This window comes from Lagenorhynchus albirostris, chromosome 5, assembly GCF_949774975.1.
Source record: "Lagenorhynchus albirostris chromosome 5, mLagAlb1.1, whole genome shotgun sequence".
Lineage (NCBI taxonomy): Eukaryota > Metazoa > Chordata > Mammalia > Artiodactyla > Delphinidae > Lagenorhynchus > Lagenorhynchus albirostris.
The window spans coordinates 111,938,650-111,956,952 of record NC_083099.1 but is presented as its reverse complement, the minus strand read 5'-3'; the positions used below and the strand labels follow the sequence as shown (position 1 = coordinate 111,956,952).

The window sequence follows — 18,303 nt, the reverse complement described above, 5'->3', positions numbered from 1 at the left end:
CCCACAGTGTGCCAGAGCAGGAAAATGTAAAGGGAAAGTCCTATTCCCAACTCTTTCATCAGCACTGAAATCTACAATGTATGTGCCTTTAGTTTCCAATGTACTCATCTTAGATTCACAAGTTCACTCAGTAAACCAGCTGCCAAACCTCAAATCTCTATAATGTAGCTCAAAAAAAATGCCTCATATCAAAACCAGCAGAAATATCATGTTCTTCACTGTTCTTGTTTCCACTATCTTTCTTCTCAGACTTTGGTACACACACACACACATACACACACACACAGACACAAAAATTTTCAAGTAGATAAAAACTTTAACACCTAAAAACATTTAAAAAATCTTACTTCTTTTTTCACTCCAAACAAAAATCTTTTTACCTGCCAACACATGCAGATATTACTTGGAAAATTTGCCTATCCGCCAATTCAGTAAACAGCCCCTTCAACCACACCTGAGTTTAAGTTAATATGACTAACTACATATTTCTCATGTTGTATTCTAAGAACCAAGGGCAAAACTGTATTATAATTTATACATATTGTCTTTTATTTGTAATATTATTGAGTTATTTTTACATAAATCAGCAAAAAATAATTTTAAGTGAATGGGTAGTTCCAAGAGATAAGAAATTCAAGTCTCACTCATATCAGTATTTATAACAACTACCACATGGGGTTTATTAAAGGATTAATGAGTTAATATTCACAAAGTACCTATAATAGTGTCTGACCACAGTACATGTCATATATATGATAGACACAGCTATAGTCTGGTTTGTTTTGGTGAAATGTGCCTGGAGGTAAATAGGTAAAAGGAAAATAGAAAAACAGAACAAAGCACTATACTTCCCAGCCTGATTTGTTTTATTTCTGTATGTTCTTTAATATCACTCCTCCTGTCTAAAGTCTTTGAACTTGCTCCGTCAGACATCCTCCCATAGTTCAGATTCAGGCTTTCAATGGCTGCATCATGACAATGTTTAGAATATTGTTTATGCAGCTACAGTCACCCAGTTGCTTCTTTCACTTCCTTATCACCTTATTCTAATTATGACATTTTGTATCTGGCGTTTTTCATAATTCTCATCTCAGGTAGCAGATGACAGCCATTTGTTGCTGTTTTTCTGATTGTTCTTTGTTTTTAGAATACCCCACTTCCTCTCTAGCCTCTGACTTCAAGGAGGTGATCTGAGTTATAGCAAAAGATTTTTAAGCAAACTTATACTTTAAAAAAAGCTTTAAAAATTTAAGTTGTTCAGTGGTTGCACTAGTTTACAATTCTACAAACAATGTAAGGGAGTTCCAGATGATCTGCATCTTCTATGTGGACAAATCAATCTCATATTTTTAATTTTTGATTTTTTTTAATCACACTATTATGTGGTATCCATCACTGCTGAGAGTTTGGAGTAGATGTGGAACCTCAAAATATAAACTTGAACAAAAGCCAAGTCTGTAATAAATGCAGGTTGAAAAGAGTTATTTTTATATTGAATAATATTTACTAATAAACTGTGCAATTTTCCCCGTCCTTCTTTTGAATAAGTTGTTCCATAATTGGAAAATAATAAGCATAATTTTTATCTTTCTTCATGAAAATATTTTCAAATCTGAGAAATTTCTGATTTATTTTTTTATTCAAAGGCAATTCATTTTTCACATTGGATGACCAGAATCCTGTGTGATATATATTTGCATATACACATAATAATATCATGCCAAAGATTCATATACTCATATTTAAGAACTGTGAAGAAATTAACTCAGAACTTTTTACCTGATGAGTACTTAAAAATGGTGTAGTCTTGACATAGAATGTGAGTGAAAATAACAGGTAAATAAACCAAATATTGAAAATTGAGGTTGAAAACTGAAAATTATTTAATTAACTCAAATACTTGAAAAATGTCTTGAACAACTTACATAGTTCCTTTCAATTGACTTGTAAACCTTCTGGTATTTTCTACTGAAAATTCTCACTTCTTCAAAACATATCTTGATATTATGTATTGGGGTTTTGTAGTTATAAATGTAATTTTATATAGCAACATGCAAGTACAAATGTAAATATATGCTTTTGATGTAGTTTCATTTTCTCTCATAGGAAGTTATGCTAAAACAGGTCATGAGAAATCCAAATCATTTCTTATTGGGGTTTAAGCATGAAATAAAAATTGTATCACATACACAGAATTATTATATAGTAGATCCCACCAAGCTATCTGCAAACTTGCAACTAAAGTCACTGACATTGCCTAAGGATGAGTAGTCCCCATGAATGATCTTAAGTTATCTCCAACACAACGTGTTTAGCAGGTCTCAAAAGCTTGATACACTCATCACCTGATCTGTTTTGTTTAGTATAGAAATAACGAATTCTTCCTTTGAGTCAAAAAGGAATTCCCTCAATTTGATTTCAAGGGATTTTATGATTTTTATGAGCTTGAATGCACAATAGGATTCAGGAAAGGAACAACACAGAATTCTGTGCATATGTCCTTGTATGCATGAAAAGAAAATTTATACTAGATACAGTTATATCAAGCCAATTCTTTCCTAAGACAATGATTTCATTTGTAAAGGGACAGGAGAAAAGGGAGAGTAATTACAATATTCTGTGATACAATCTAATAACAAAAAGGATACTACATCAGCAGTGATGAAAATAGCCATCATTTCATTTACAGTCAAGTGATATATAGAAATGTATTAGTAAACTTTTCTTCCCAAATATTTGTTGGTAATTTTCTTTATTGTTTTCCTAGTTGATTTAAGTCCCCTGATGGTAATTCAGTTTGATATATATGAATCTTTTCTTATATATACTACCAAATAGGAAAGTACCATAGGGTGTAGTTTCCTTCATGTCCATGAAAATGTTAGAAGACTGATATATTAATTTCTATTATTTCCCAGAAAACCCCAAACAAACAGACAAAAAGCAACCTCTCATGTAGTTCTGGAATAAAACAAAACAAAATTAAAGTAGGGTTTTAATACTGAGTGGCCAGGTTGAATTCATGAAAGTCTAAAGTCACATTTTTAATTAAAAATATAAATACATACACCAGTCTTTCTTTTTCAGTTTGGGAAAAGTGCCAGGCCAGCAATATACAATCACTACATTGAAAAGATTTAGATCTCTTCCCTCTGGGTCTGATTCTCTTTCAGTGTGAAAGGAATATTAGTTCCTCTATAACTTGTACTTGTGTGAAAATGGCAGAAAGCTTTACTTTTAAAATATATTTACCTACTACAGAGGATATAATGTGAACACCATAAAAAGTGAAGCTGAAATCCAGGGTATTATAACATCATCTATAAATGAAAAGATTTAGCTTGTGACATTGTATAGTCTGAATGTACTTTGTTTACAAGTGGTCAAGGAAGCCTATACTTTTTAAAGAACTACTTAAGAGTTAAAACACATCCAGTTGTGAAATTTTTGAAAATCAGACCAGGTAAGGGGAATAACAACTGCCACAATGTTAAAAATATTCTTATATTTTATATATAGAGTTCTATTTTGTCAAGTAGAGTAGGATGCCCCAGTTGGCAATCCCAGGGAAGGACTCTAAATATGTCTGCCCACTGCACCTGGGTATTGGAGTCACCAAGCAAAACAATACAGTCAAGCACTGCATGGAACAACGCTTTGCTTAAATCAGGGAGACAGAGCAAGATAAGCTTCAGTAATGTTTGTGGGTTCCCCTATGGCCGGCTAGTCTCTCCCAACAAGTGCCGCAGGGCGATTTGCTTATGGGCAGCCCTATTATTGGGCAATGGAACCCAGTCCATTCCCTGTGGAGGACAGATATAACATTAGGGTTGGCCAGGTGCCATATGACACACATGCTCCAAGCAGAGACAAAAGAGCTTTCACTGACCTTGAATCAGGGAAAGATATTCCCACACAATGTGATAAACCCAGCACAGGCTGTGTGGGCTCTTTATCACTTGCTAAGGAAGTGTTCCAGGCCCAAGGTCCATTCATAGCTGACTAAGTGTGGGCCGAGAGATTGTATGCAAGAGACTGTCTTTTCCAATGCATTTTGTGTTAAAATTTTCACAGATCTCTACACCATTTTGATTGTCATTATATTAATTAATTTCGTAGTTCCTATTTCTTTGGCAGAATGTGCATAAAATTATCTGGATTTGGTATTATCTGTACAAGCAGGAGTAGATATTAAAATTTGCTGACTCAAATATTTTAAAAATTAAGGATATATTTATGTTTCTTGGTTATGTTTTCCTACAAAATTCCATTTTATGTGATTTTTCAAATTATTGGCAAAAAGGTTCTCATTATTTTCCTTTTTATTAAAGTCTCTGTTATACCTCAGTTATATTCACTTTTTATTTTCAGTATATTAGTATTTTCCCTTCTGTACTTTATTATTGATGAATCCATTCAGAATTTGCTTTCTTTTAGTATTCATCAAAGATTTAACTTTGAACATTGCTGACTTACTTGAAATACTCTTTCTGTTTCATTAATCTTTGTCCTTGTTTTTATTAATTTCTTTTCTCTAGATAGTTGAAACTTGTTATGCAGGTTTTTTTTTAGAAAAAGATTCTTGTATTAGAAATGTCTTTTCCTAATTGGTAGTTGAGGTTTTACATTTCTCTGTAAGTACCTATTGACCTGTAACTCACAAATGAACTATATAGCATTTTCATTATTGTTCAGTTCTAAATGTGTTCTGATTTGCTTCATGATTTCATTTTTACCTACAAGTATTTTAATTATGACTCTTCTGCCTTTAATTTTTTACAAAAAATGGATTTGTTAAAACTTATCTTGTGATTTATAAATTATTACATTAAAGGTGGAGCTTCTGGTCTGTATATATAATTCATTTATGCTTGCTAAGAATAACTTTATAGCTTTGTATATGGTCATTTTTGGTATTTCATGTATGCTTGAGGACGAGATGCATCTTATATTTGTTAGATACAAGTTTATATATACCCACGAAGTTTTTAGGTAAAATTTTCTACATTATTACTAATTTTTCTAATTTTGTAGATTGTCTTTTATATCCCTAACAGTTTTTTTTAAATTTAGTTGATCAGTCAACTAACAAAGATGTGTTAAAAATCTCTTACTGTAATCATGCATTTGAACATAACATATTTTAATTCCATCAGTGTTTTCATGTGTTTTGAATATATGTTATATGATTCATATGAGGTTATAATACTATATAATTTTCTGGTGAAATTACATAGTTTGAATTATGAAGCCCCAGAGCTTATCTTCCCCCAAAGTCTATTTTGTCTAACATTCTGACTATCTCTTGTTGTGTATAAAATCACCCCCAAACTTAGTAGCTTAAAATAACATTGACTTTGAGCACAAATCTTCAAATTGAGCAGTTTTCAATGGGAACAGCTCATTCCTGCTCCACTTGGTGTCAACTGGGTGGCTTGAAGCTTGGGAGCTGGAATCACCTGAAGTTTTCTTTATTCACATTTCTGGTGGCTGATGCTGGCTGTCAGTGATTGGTGGAATCACCAACTCACAGCCTCTCATGGCTTGGGCTTCCTTGCATGATGGTGGGTGCAAGTACAAACATCCTGATAGAGAGATGGTGTTATTTCCAATTTATTTCAATTTTCAGGTTCCCAGGCCAGAAGGTGGGCTTTTCCCCAAGTATTCCCACTGCAGCTGCATAAATTACCCAGCAGAGAAAGGAATGCACTTGAATTGCCGCTTATCTAGCCTCCTTCATACAAGCTCATGCTCCCTGCCAGGGTTGGACTGCTTCTCTTCACTTTTAAGATTTTTCAGGTAGTTGCTTTTTGTATCCAGGTTTTATATTTTATTTTTCAGGGAGTACCATCTGGTAAGTGGTTATTCCATCACACTGAGAAGCAGAAGCTACAAAACCTGTAATAAGTGTATGTGACAAACAAAGGTGGCCTATGGGAATTTTTTTTTAACTTCTGGATTCTCAATTCTATTGTCTATATGTCAATTCATATTGCAGTACCACACAATATTGATTGTTATAGTTTTATAGTAAGTTTTGAAGCTGGAAGTATAGTTAACATTTGAAATTAGGAAATGAGTCCTCCAATTTTGTTCTTCTTTATTATGATTGTTTTGGCTCTTCCAGGTTCCTTACATTTCCATGTGAATTTTAGAATGAGCTTGTCAATTTCCCTATAGTCAGGAGATTGGCCTGGGCTCAAGGCTTGAACTTGTGCTCCCTCAGGCAACATGTAGTTCAGTTATCTTGACTGGTGAATCTTGGTAAGATCTCCATGTTAAAGGGGCATCTGTGAGAATCCTTTGAGTACTTTGAGAAGTGAGTTGTAAAATATCTGTTAGATATTCTAGGGCACTCCTAATCAAGGAAAACTTTTGCTATATTCTCATTTTGTAACACACTAGAGTCTGAAAATAATGTAAATTTAAATCCCAAAACAGTACAGGGATAAGCCTCAATTATAAATTTTCAGGGGAGATTTTGTTTTCTGCTTACAGCCCATACAAAGACAGACAAGTTTCTTGGTCATGTTCTTTTGATGATTTCTATTTTTAATTCCATTCCTTCACTGAGGATTTGACCTTCAAAGACCTCCATATTAGACAGTGTATCATTTTCAACTTCCTCCATGGCAGTATCACCTGCTGTTTTTGGTTCTTAAAATCCAACCTCTTGTTTCCTGATATTAGCAAAAGTCTCCAGGACAGAAATACCTTTAGTGTTAGCTCACCACTCTTATTTTTTAGACCATTTTAATGTTTTGATCCCAAGAACTTTTCTTATTCTCTCATGATCTAAAGTGTTCTGTAATAGAATGTTATATTATATGTTTAAGTATTTTTAGATATATTCTCAGGATACATCATTTTACCTACTGCTTAAAACAGAATTAGAGCACTGGTTTAAATATTTTTTCCAAAATATTTTATTGTGCAAAACAAGGAGCTGCCTTACAATATCTCTGGGTGGTGGGTGAAACTAGACTCCAGCAGGAACCATGTTCCTGCCTATCTCTTTTCCTTGCCCAATCCTGTTTTCCCAATCATTTTCTCTTGAAAGCTCTCCATTAATAAATTACATGCACCAGAATTCCTGTCTTAGGCTTTTCTTTTAGAAACTCCTAAGTAAGACAGTACATGACTCCAAATCATGACTCTGATTTAAACCTTTTTATTCCTTTCCTCTTCATGAAAGGAAGTAAACCTTAGGTATCAGAGAGAATTATTGATTAATGCTACTAAGTCCTTCTAAAAAACCATGAGTTTTCCACACAATGGGGTATGGAAGTATACTTCACCCATGGTGAAGTGGAGGAAAGAGTGGAAGTTTGCTGAAAAATAAGTATCAAGCTTCATCTGGAAGTTAGTCTTATGTGGAGATGGTGCAAAACATTCCAAATTAAGATGGAAATGTTAATGGAAGGAAACTGGCAATATTAAAAAACACAGACTGTTGCACATCTAAATGTTCAAGGGCTTGGAAGAATTCATAATGACTGGAATTCCTTTTTTTTCTTTTCTTTTCTTTTTTCTTTTTTTTTTTTTTTGGTGTCTCTAGTCAGCTTGCTAATGGTAGACTGACAAGAAGGGGCTTGTGATACTGTGATTTATAATAAGAAATATATATTTGGTCTTCATCCCCATTCCTGGCACAGATCTCCTAAAACCCTACAAATTTCCTTAGCAATGAGAGCACTAAAGATGAGAGTCTTTCATTATTCATAGCAAGCCCCTTCAAGCACACCTGAGTTTAAGTTAATTAGGTGACTTTTGAAAAGCTCCTAGACAACCGCAGAGTGTAGGCTGGTTGCCAGGAGAACCAACCATGTGATTAGAGCGTTGGAAATTTCAGCCCTACTCCCCACCTCTGGGGAGAAAAGAGGAGTTATAGGTTGAGTCAATCATCGATGGCCAGTGACTTAATCATGCCTACATAATGAAGCCTCCATAAAATCACTAAAGCATAGAACTTAGAGCTTCCAGGTTTCTGAACAAGTGGAGGTACTGGGAATGTGACACACCTGGAGAGGGCATGAATCTCCACCCCCACTTCCCACATACTTTGCCCTACACACCTTTTCCATTTGGCTGTTCCAGAGTTACAGCCTTTTACAATAAACCAGTAATCTAGTAAATAAAATGTTTTCCTGAATTCTATGAGACATTCTAGCAAATTATTGAGCCAGAGGAGTTCATACAAACCTCAGATTTATAGCCAGTTAGTCAGAAGCACAGGTGACAACCTGGCTTTTCAACTGGCATCTGAAAGTGGGAGGACGAAGTCTTGTGCACCTGAGTCCTTAACCTGTGACCTCTGTACTAACTCCAGGTATAGAGTGTCAGCACTGAATTGAATTGTAGTCCACCCATTTGGTGTCCAGAGAGTTGCTGAATTGGTTGGTGTAGAGAAAAACAACCCACATGTCAGGTGTCCAAAGTGTTCTATGTGTAATAGTACAGAAAAACAGTGTTTTCCACTTCAGAGTTTTCGCTAGCCAACAGCTAATCAACTCACTGTGATACAGAAACCAAAACTTATACTTTCCCAATGGTCTACAGGTTATTTTTTCTCCTGTCCCTATTAAAATTGAGTTTTTATATTCAATCTGTGATAATAACTGTTTCCCTTTTATCCTTTCCTTACTTTTTATTCTCCTCAAATTGCAAATGGTTCAGTCATCTTTTAAACAAGTTTCTTACGTGACAAGAGCCCTAAATGGAGTGTCAGGACAAATTCATTTATATTATTGAAGTAAACAAATATCAACACAGCACAGTCTCACAACTTGTAATCATTTGCAGACTTTAAAAACCAAAAATCAGGGACTTCCCTGGTGGTCCAGTGGTTAAGATTTCATCTTCCAATGCAGGGGTGTGGGTTCAATCCCTGGCTGGGGAGCTAAGGTCCCACATGCCTCATGGCCAAAAAACCAAAACATAAAACAGAAACGATATTGTAACAAATTCAATAAAGACTTTAAAAAAAAATGTCCACATCAAACAAAACAAAACAAAACAAAAAAACAAAAAATCATGTAAAAATAATCCTAGCAAAACATAATTATTATTAAACAGAGTATAGACATATCACAAGTGGCTATCAATTTTATAGAATTAAAGATGTTTTGAAAGGAAAAGTTCTCAAAAATCTGACTTTGAAAACTATAAAATCAAATGCAAGACAGAAGTTTTAAACAAGGGGAGAGAGAGAGAGAGAAAGAGAAGGAGAGAGAGGAACAAGACACACAAGGAGAGAGAAAGGAAAAGGATCATGGCTACTCTTTAGTTATACTCAAAGATTTGTTGGTTAACTAACTAATATGAAAAGAAAAAAATATAACACTTATAGAGAAAATTTTAATATGTTGAATAAGCATGTCTTTAAATCTTGATAACCAAGTTTATGAGGTAATAATTTTTTTAAACCACTAAGAGGAAAATTAACAAGATTTTATCCACTTTATTTTCCTTTATTCAGAAAGAAAAATATCATGAGACTAATCATAATCAAAAATGTCATAAAGTGGAAGAACTGTATCATATTTTAAGAACAAACTTTTGTGTGAAATTTGCTAAAGTTATTCTATTCTCAAATATATTGAAGTAGTCAGAAGATATGCATTTAATTGAAGTTACTGAGACAATGGCACTGTAACTTTAGCTTAGTGTTCCAATATCAAGAAAAACTTAACCTACTGAAAATATACATGCCCCATAACACACTCCTTTCCTAGAAAAATAAAACAACAATAGTAAAAGAAATGTTGATTTTGACTTCTAATTAGGAAAGTTACTGTATAATTTTGTATTTTACAAAAAGTAATTGAATTTTAAAATAAAATATATTCATATATTCTCTGAAATCACAAATCTTTAGCATTCACATAAGAGCTAACATTACAAAAGCAATTAATAAAAATGATTTTTAGAAGAGCAAATAAATAAATAAATATTAAACAAGCTTGCTTTCATATCAAATTTCTTTTATTTCCACACTCTATCAATGGTATCACATTGCCAGTGAAATAGGTTTTGTAGTTCATATAATTTCTGCACACAGAAACATAATACTCTGCAGAAAAGTAGGTACTAATTTTTAATACATTTTCTTAGGTGAAATTACTTCAGGGAAATTTCATGTCAGTTGACAGAATATTCCAGGATGAAGCTCAGGGAATGCCTGAATCTACATATGCTAAATGAACCATAAAATGCAATGTTTGAATTATGTTTTGCTTAGGAAGTCACCAAGAGCATTTTATTTTATTTTATTTTATTTACATGATTCATAACAAGAAACTTTATTGAATTAACAAATTTAAAAATGGATCACTTAATTTAAAACTGGGACTATTTTAATTTTATTCTTATTAAATTCATTCTTTCAAAAATGCATGTTATTTTTCAAATGATAAAAGGTTACTCTGTGACCTGACAAAGTAGAGGTGGGATGGGCCAATTCCTCTATGTGGGGTCTGAACATGGACTTTTAGATGTTGTTTTTCTATTACATCAAACTGAACTGCAGTAAGCAGTGGAGAAGAGGGAGCGAAGGGGAGTGCAAAGCAGGTACTCAGATCTCTCTATAGAGGTTTGAGAGTGCAGACGGAGCACAATGAAATGTGGACTTTGTAACAGTGGCCTTAAGATGTGCTAGACCAAGTGTGAAAACCATTTTTTCTTATTCCTAACAAAACAGATGGCACACACTTAACTGTAAGGTCCTTCCTGCAAATGAGCTATGTTACAGCCCACGAATTAGTCTGTTCCACAACCTCCTTCTTGTGTGACAGAAAGAGAGTCTGGACAGAAATGTGCTCCATTAGTCTCCATACGGAAAGGCCACAGCGTTAATGATTTATAAACCTTAAAGTCCTTGGTCAGCACAGATTTCCAAATCAAAGTTAAGTCATGAACTGTTTATAAGAACAACACTATCCTAAAATGCTAACATTTTCTTCCCAGTATGTCTTCCTACAAAACAAAAAAACGGTCAAAAGTTTTCATTCTTTTCCTGAGCTAGGATTTAGGAAAAACCTACTAAACAACAGTGTTCTGCAAAAGTAAAATACACTACAAAGTCAAACAGGTAAATAAACAACAAACCAAACTGATTTCAACAAAGTCAAGTCATGTTTCCAAAAGTAAAATCTATTACGAACAAGTAATAAATATGTACAAGAAATTACAAGAAATGAGGATCACAGTTAGTTACAAATGCAAAATAATAACTAATTATCCCAGACTTTGAACATAATAATTAAAATCAATTTCATATGCTAGTTAAAATATTATGCACAATTTAGATAAGCTGGTCAAGTGTTATCTGAATATACACCATGTTTGATAAACTTATAATTACATTACCTTTTCTTCTCTTTTAATATTTGCAGGTACATGCCAATATAGAAAAAAATGTAATTTCCATTTGTGTATTAACTGAGAAGAATAACATTTTTACTGTGTATGTTTCAGATTGTAAAAAAGTTAAGGTACATTTTCCTTTAAGAAGGAAAAAAAAAAGGTAAAAATAAACTGCCAAAAGTTTAATATCAACTTACTTATAAAAATGGAAAAAAAAGTTTTGAAACGGATACCAAACAATTATCATGTGGTCTCCTTACTGCTCTGAAACTACAGAAGACATTTAAGGAAGGGATCCTATGTCAAAAACAGAGACTAACCCAAGGGATATATGTTACTTTAAAAATCTGATTTGCAGTAAAACTAGTTGGTTGGCCTAGTCTTAAAGCTAATTACAAAATCCATTTTCTTAATAGTCCAGGTGTTTTGCCAATTCTTCCAACTCATCAGAACTTCCACCAGTTTCCACACTCGTTGCAGACAACAAACGTTGTCATCGGTTCATCAGCACTCCGCGTTTGGACCTGTGTGTTAGTGCAGTACTTCTTGCATTTGCCACATGTGAACAAGTCCATCTGGGTTCCACCTGTCTTGGCCACCTGATGCTCTCTGATGGATTCTTTGGTCAAGGTTTTCCGCACCTCTTTGAGCTCATCGCTGGCCATCTCCTCTGCCGTCATTCTAGCAAATAAGTCAGGAGGAATATTCCCACACAGCACATTTTTCCTTCAATTTGGATTCTTAGCATCCTTAAGATTTGATATCCTACTTCATACTCTATTTTTGTTTTTCATGTCCGTATTCCTTATTTCTTGATAGATAGCTGCTTACGTTGCTACTGGAGCTACATTCTTCTCTTGCTTCAGGGCTATTCTGTGATGTAACTGCAGTATCTTTTTTCTTTTCTTCAGAGTCTTTATCTTTTGATGGTCCATCTAATAACTTTTTCCAGGATTTGATGAGGGACTTTGCTAAAGACATAACTTCTTCATCTGTGCTCTGCTTGCAAATAGCATTCACTGACATTCCGATTCTTGTGGACTGTAATAATTCCAAGGTCATGGGAATATTCTTAAGCTCCCTCAGTAAATCCAGTGCTCCAGCCGCGTTCTTATTCTGCACCATCTTGTCCATCTTCTTGGCAATGCGGACCACCTCGTCCTCCATGGCTCCAGCAGCCCTGCCCCGCGCCGGGCCACGGGGGACGGGAAGCGAGCGGAGCTGGCGGGGCAGCGGGTGAGTCCAGGCGTCGGCGAGGGCCCTCAGCAGGCCTGACGGAGGCGCTTCCTCACTCCACCAAGAGCATTTTAGTTTCACTTTATCTTATTTTAAATTATAGATTCTGTTTATATGATGCCTATTACCATTCTTTCCTGCCTTCTGAGGCAAGAATAAGATTTTCCATTGTAATCATCTTCTATTTTACTTCCCGTAGTGGGTAGTAACAGTGAATATATGAAGTATAATTAAAAAAAAAAGAAGAAGTGTTCATATGATAATAGAGTAAAAACAAAGGAAATAATGACTGTGCAGATCAAAACACTCACTATGCTAGCTGAAATTAGAATATAAAAGTGAGCACTGACTGGATTGACGTCGTTAAAATGGTGGAGTCTGCAACTCTAGGGCTCTGTCCCTCCACAGACACAACTAAAACGCTAGTCAAAATTCTCAGAATCAACTTTTGCGGACTGTAATCTAGTCAGAAAGTACAGGAACCAGGGGAAAGCTTAAGGAAAAAAGAAGCTGCTGCATTGTGAGGTAAGTGCTCTATGGCATTTCAAAAATATCTACAATATTTCTTTCTAAAATGTATATGGAAAATCAAAGGAACTAAAATAGCTAAAACAACTTTCAGAAAGAAGAATTAAGTGAGAGAAATAAGTTTTCCTGATTCCAAGACTTTTTACATAGGTACAGGAATCAAGAAAGACACGTTCACACAGAAACTTGTGCACTAATGTTTATAAAAGCTTTATTCATAATAGTCAAAAATTGGAAACAAACCAATATCCTTCAACTGATAAAAGTTTAAAAAACTATGGGGCATCCATACCATGGCATTCTACTCAACAGTATAAAAGGAAATGATTATTGACACAACCACCAACCTAAAGGAATCTCCAGAGTCTTATACAGAATAAAAAAGCTAATTCCCACAAGATATTAATACAAGTTACATCCCATACGGGATCATTTATATAACACCCTTGAAATGACAAAATTAAGAAGGTGAATGAGGAGAGAAGTGGGTGAGGCTATAAGAGGACAATATGAAGGAGCTTTATAGTTACAATTTGGGTAAAATGTAGACACAAAAATACTGTGTATTATTTATTACAGCTACATGTGAACCTATGTTTATCTCAAAATAAAAAAGTTTAGTTAGAGAAAAGCAGGGATACTTGGTGCATCTCACTGATACTCAGATGGCAGATTGCTCATATGTAATTTGTCATATTTAGGCAAAAAAGTTCTAGGTTAGCCGAGCAGAAACCTCTTTATAGCCTATTGCTCAGTTTCCAGACATATGACAATTTATAGACAGTCCACAGTTACTTCGAGGAAGGATTCTACATCTCAGCCACAGTAGCATACCATGAATATTACTCCAGGATTATTCCAGAGGAACTTTGAAACAGTTACTGGAGTAACTTTGCACAGAAACAAGAAATAGCTGAAATTTCTGAGAGGTTTTTTGTTTTGTTTCTTTGTTTGTTTTTGAGATACTGTTTTTGACTGACTCTAATTCATGGTACCCTGAAAAATTACTATGGCCCATTTAAAGAGAACTTACTGAATTCAGCTTTCAAAGGGAGTGTTGACTTAAATTTGCCTCATCGTCTATTCCTGGACCACAGATTTATCTGATGGTTATTCTCCTTTCACAGAGTATATAATCAACATACTCGGTAACTGGTGGAATTCCTGCATCTATTCCCTGACCGCAAAAATGGCAGGAAGGGACAAATAAAAACCCAGAGAAATGCCTCCCTCAACCAAGATAATAAACAAAAGCATTCTACATTCGTGGAGCTGATTGAAGAGTTTAGTACTATGAGGAAATTTTTGAAAATTGCAGGAGTGATCAATACCTATTCAACATGATTTTGCTAGCATGAAAAACAGGTAAGTTGTGGAGAAAGCCTTTTAATGATAATCTATTTGATAATCTAGCATCAAGACATCTTCATTAGGTGATGCTAATTTCACCTTCAATTATGAAGGTTGTATATTTACCATAGCCAATAAGAGCAGAATTAATGAATCTGGAATTCAGTTGTCTATTTTTTTCCTTATCGCTATTAGCAAAGGAAGTCAGAAGTCGTTTGTTTCTATGTAGAAAGGACAACAGTATGCCTTGATATATTTGCCTCAATGGTATGTCAAGTCTACTTCCTGTGATAATACAGTCCAAAGGGATCTTGATTATCATGATATTCCACAGAAAATTATGCAAGTCTATTTCATTGATAAGATTATGCTAATTCCTAGAGAGTAGGAAATAGGAAACACTTTTAACTGCCCTACTAAAATACATATCTGACAGAGGATCAGAGATAATCCTCAGGAAACTATGGCAGCTTGACACATTAAGTTACCAAGGCTCCAGTGGTTTGAAGTATGTTGCAATATTACTTCTAGAGTGAGAGACAAGTTGATGAATCTTGCACTGCCCACCGTGAAAAAGAGGCTCTTTTTGGATTTTGATGGCAATATATATCACATTTGGAATAACATGTAAGGCTGTCAGCTTTAAAGGTGTATTAAGAAGGAAAAGGTACTTTTTCATTTGTTTCAGCTTGAGTGCTAGTTATTCTACCAAATGTGTTATGCAATATAAAGACCCAATATTTTCCAGACATGTTTGTTCCTGATAGGGATGTTCTGTTATCCTCTGTCAAGCTCCCAAAATGAGAATCCAGCTCAAACACCTAGAATTCTACATTTCTGCAATGCTCACTACTATAAAAAACTATTTTTTATTGGAAAACCAGTTCTCAGTTTGTTCCTAGGCTCTTGGAAGGACTAAACATGTGACTGAGGGACACCAAATGGGTACCCCAAGTGGGAATTATTGATCCATCAAACCATGAAATTAGACACAAACACCATCCTTCCACTCTAAATTTTAAGTGATATGTATGAGACCAAACCAAAGCTTGTTCCCAGAACAAGCTTTTGTAAATTGTACAAAAAGGTATAAAATACTCATGGTACCTGCTGCTACTACCTCAATGCCTCTTCCCTGTCTCAACCTCATTACATCATGTGGCTACAGCTCCTATTAGATAACCCTCCTTGTAGAGCTACCATCTCTGCTTTTAGATACAGTTTTTCTCATTGTCTCATCAGGCCTAAATGTAATTGTTCTTCATAGCCCCCAGCCCTGATGTATGGCACCATCATGTTTGGTTCCTTATATTCTACATTCTACACATTTTTGTAAAGTATTAAATACCCTTAAAAATATTAACTTTGAATGTTCAAACTGTTTCTTGCCATTATCAGTTGGATAAAAGGGGAAGTATTGAATATTTTCCCTTTACTTAAAAGAGTTATAAAAGAATTTCACTGCAAGTGCTAGCCACTACAACCATAGAAGAAAATAAACACACACACACACACACACACAAAAAAAAAAAAGAATGGCAAGAATGAAATAATGCCATTTGCAATAAGGCAGAAGGAGAAAGACAAATACTATATGATATCACTTATATGTGGAATCTAAAATATGACACAAATGAACATATATATGAAACAGAAACAGACTCACAGACATAGAGAACAGACTCGTGGTTGCCAAGGGTGGTGGTGGGAGGGAATGACTTAGAGTTTGGGCTTAGCAGATGCTAACTAGTATATATAGGATGGATAAACAACAAGGTACTACTGTATAGCACAAAGAACTATATTCAATATCCTATGATAAATCATAATGGAAAAGAATATATATATATATATATATATATACAACTGAGTCACTTTGCTGTACAGCAGAAATTAACACATTGTAAATCAACTATACTTCAATAAAACTTAAAATAATAAAAATAAAATGAAAACAAAACAAAATAAAACCTATGGGGATATTAGTGGCATAAAAGCATGTTTAGACAATGAATTCAGGGATAATACATTGTGCCTTAGAAACTACTTTTCAATTACAAATAATACTTAATGAAGAGTTTAAAATAAAATAAAACAACCCAAAAGAGCATTCATCAACTGTAAAGTAAGTCTCCTTCCTACCCCAGACCACAGTTATCTGTCTCTGTTCCCAAAATAAACTGATGTTGAGAGTTAAAAAAAAAAAAGATTGGCAAGGATTAAAAAAAAAGTGTCATTATTACAGATATATGACTGTGTATTTATTTACACAGTGCAAAAGAACATACAACTCATTACTGGAATTATTCAAATCAATTAGCAAAGACAATATATGTAAATCAGTTGCTTTCAACTGATATATATGCTTTCAACAAACAGAAAATTAAAAATTACTATAGCATTAAAATTATCAGGTAAATATGAATGAATCTAATAAGTCATCCAAGATCTTCAGGTATTACAATAATATATTATTGATCTTCATTGAAGAAAGCCTATATAAATGAAGGACAAACTATTATTAATTGCAAGGCCAACTATTGTAAAAATGTCAATTTCTCCCAAATGGATATTTATATTTAGTGCATTCCATTCAGAAATACCAAGGTTTCCTACACTCTATGTGAAAACACAAAGACCAAGAAATGCCAAGATGCATTTGATGCATTTGATGAGGCACAAGTTATAGGATTTGGCTGTACTTGGTATTAAGATTTAATGTATGTTTTGTATAACTTTAAGTGGAGTATAAACTATAAAAATATTAAATCACTATGTTGTATATCTGAAACTAATATAACACTGTAAATCAACTATATTTCAATAATAAGTAAATAAAATATTTAATGTCATGCTAAATTAGCAAAACCAGTTTGCTATTGGTTTAAATATAGTAGAATATATTAATATATACTATATATCTATGTTTACATCTATATCCATATGATATATTTGCAGATAAATATACAAGTTATACATACACATATACATACATACACTTACTTTATGAAAAATGACACTGCTGATGAGTGTAACAGGACTATTTAATATATAGCATTGAAATATCCAATTAACTATATAGAAAATAAGCCCTACCTTACAAAAATCTATTTCAAGTGGATTGTAATTATAATTGTGAATAGCACAATGATAAAAGTTGTAGAATGTAATTTAGCAAAATATCTTCATTGCCAAATGGGAAATAAGTGATTTATTAAATATGACATAAAATGAGTAATCATAAAAGTCTATATTAAATTATGAAATCTGTTTATTTTAATTTCTATTCAGAGAATGAGAGAGAAGTCATGAACTAAGGGAAGAAATTTGAACCACACATAATTTTACCTAGAATAAAAATGTTAAAAATTCTGGATAAAGGGATAGGGTATACTCAAGGGAACAATAATTAGAGTGATTGAAAACTTCTCAACAACAATAAAAGCAATGGAAGTGAGACAACAATGGCAGAATATCTTTCATGAATAGAAAATTAATAAACAGCAACAAAACTTCCATAACCAGTGAAAATACTCATCAAGAATGAATGTGAAATAATGATATTTTCAAACAATAGCAAAAACAGAATTTGTCACCACTGGTTCTCTTTCAAAAAAATACTAACAGTTATTCTTCAGGTAGAATAAAGCTAACCCTAGGAGGAAGTTCAGTGATGCAGTAAGAAATGAAGGACAACAAAAATCCTAAACATATGCATAAATATAAATTACATTGTCATAGAAAATAATGTCTTCTTCAGTAGTTCATGGTTTATCAAAATACATGATGACAATGGTCACGAATCAAGAGAAGAATAAATGGGCT

At 33.7% G+C, this 18,303-nt stretch overlaps 1 pseudogene; it reads right to left on the bottom strand.

Moving 5' to 3' along the window:
• Positions 1–11,559: 11,559 nt before the first annotated feature.
• On the bottom strand, positions 11,560–12,584 carry LOC132520663 (transcription elongation factor A protein 1-like; annotated as a pseudogene).
• Between the last annotated feature and the right edge of the window lie 5,719 nt (positions 12,585–18,303).